This window comes from Pterocles gutturalis, unplaced genomic scaffold (genome assembly GCF_000699245.1).
Source record: "Pterocles gutturalis isolate BGI_N339 unplaced genomic scaffold, ASM69924v1 scaffold20689, whole genome shotgun sequence".
Classification (NCBI taxonomy): Eukaryota; Metazoa; Chordata; class Aves; order Pterocliformes; family Pteroclidae; genus Pterocles; species Pterocles gutturalis.
In genome coordinates, this window is record NW_010133726.1 from 10,731 (window position 1) to 12,882 (window position 2,152).

At 54.6% G+C, this 2,152-nt stretch overlaps 1 protein-coding gene across 1 annotated transcript in view; it reads right to left on the bottom strand.

The window, feature by feature from the left end:
- ZSWIM7 (zinc finger, SWIM-type containing 7) overlaps positions 1–2,152 on the bottom strand; it is a 10,230-nt gene that overhangs the window by 1,285 nt on the left and 6,793 nt on the right. The gene's annotated exons all lie outside the window — the stretch shown is intronic.

Below are 2,152 nucleotides of genomic sequence, written 5' to 3' on the forward strand. Positions count from 1 at the left end.
ACGCTTCTCTCTCTACAGGCGCGGAAGCACTCCTGCACGTACACCCATGCTTGCAGCAGACCTCGGCTCCAGAGACTTGTCTGCTGCCCAGAGACCAGGAAAAGGGCAGTGGCACGGAGTCCCCCCCCCGAGCTCCCAAAGCCGCAGCACGGCCAGCTGCCAGCTCCTCCAGCGAGCTCCCTTCCCCAGCACAGGCAGACACAGGATAGTTGAAGGTGACGAGGACTCTCTTGCCACAGAGAGCCCGTTTGTGAATCCAGAGCCCCCACTGGCTCGGGGATGGAAGGCAAGCAGCAGCGAGACCTCGCAGAGAGGCCTTTCCTGACCAGCTCCAGGGGCTGGAGGCTGCAAAGGCTCTTGCTGTTCTGCTCCCAAAACCAGCTGCAGCTATTGGAATCCAGTTTGGTCTGAATAAACAAAGTTGAAGTCTCCAGAGAAGAAGCCTCCCTGCTCCATATCTGGTTTGGGAACAGCACTGCCTCCTTTTCCCACATGCTGCTCCTCTGCACGGCTGGTGCTGAGGCTTATTCCCCCTGCCCATGGGCAGGGCTGCAGGCAGCCAGGCGAGGGAAGCATTTGCTTCCAGCATGGAGAAGCTGACAGGCAAACTGTGAGCTGCTGGAGCTGACTGCATGGTATAGAAAAGCCAGCCTACGGATTATTTCTCTTTTGATTTCTTCAAGACTGGAAAATAGCTTTTAGAAAGCTAGTTTAAGAGCCAAGCGATCTGCCCTCCTGCTGTTGCAAGGGAGGGGTCTGCAGGAGCAGAGCACACTCGCGAACTTTAAGCAGAAATCTGTGCTCAATGGCATGGACTTTACTAATGTGCAAACTTTAAGCAGAAACCTGTGCTCAATGGCATGGACTTTACTAATGCCCTGGGGCCTAAACTGAGCACACCCCACGGGCAAAACACAGTTACCACAGAGTATCTGCCATGATGTGTCTCATATCTGCCCCAGCAAGAGCAAGCACCTAGTGTCAGCTCTGTGTTCTCGACAGCTGGCACTGAGGCTTCCTGGCTATCCCAGAGAAGGGTGGGGATTTACAGGGGTGTAACCCCCAGCAGTGCCCTCCTCTGCGCACCAGCCCCGGGCTCTGACGGCACACTGCAATTCTCTCCCCTACCAGGCTGTAGATTCTGGTTGGCGTTTGTGGCACACAGACACCTACGTCCAAAGATAACACAAAAAAGTAAGAAGTCAGCAGAGCTCTGCGGAGTGCTGCTCCCTTCCAGGACACCCCAGGCACTCCCACGTCCCTCCCGGTCCAGAGCTGCACTTGCTCCCCTGTCTCCCTGATCCCCCTCTGCACCCCCTGCCCAACAGGTAACACCCACGAGCCTGAGCTCTCCCACAGAAGCGCCTGTGCCTCATAATCCCCTTACTCCCGGCAGATTCAGGACACAAGACTCACATTCCCATTTCAGGGTAAACCATTCTTTTTTCAGTCTGGCCTTTACCCTGGGCCCTCTTTATACTCCAGGCTGAGTTTGTTTCACTTGTGATAAGTTTGTTTTTCTCTAGCCCCTTTGATTGTTTTTTCCAAGATGAAGTATTCTGATGGTGCCTTTCCTTCAGCAGTGTTTTCCTTTGAGGAGGGGGGGCAGACACAGACACTGCCAGAGTGGGGCTGAGTTTAGCGTTCCCCTGTCCTGACCTAGATGGCAAGAATGCAGCTTCTGCCTAATAAGGCAGAACCTAAAATCCAAAGACCAAGAGAAAAAGGTGCCTCTGTTTCTGTCCAGCTGCACTGGGGTGCTTTCTTGGCCCCGAGATGCTGTGAGATTTCCTTCCGCTGCCCTCATCTCCAGGGGCTTGCCGGCTGCGCAGCAAGGAAAAATCACCTTGGTGGTGGTGTCCCTGCCAGTGCGTGGGGACGCAGGAGGGCCAGCTCCTGCTGCCACCAGCATACAGCTAGGCAGCTCCACCGTCTGTGCCAGGACCTGATGCTCAAATCCTTCACAGTGGGGCAGGCTGCCACACAGTTCTAGGAAATTAATTAGAAAAGACATAAAAAAGAAGAATCCAATAAAAGTGCAGGATGTGAGCAGCGCAAGTGACAGTTGGCAGGAGGGCTAAAGCACTGCCTCTCCCCCTGCAAACTGGCTTCGCTCCCACAGCTCACAGCATTTCTGCAGCTCCAGCACAGC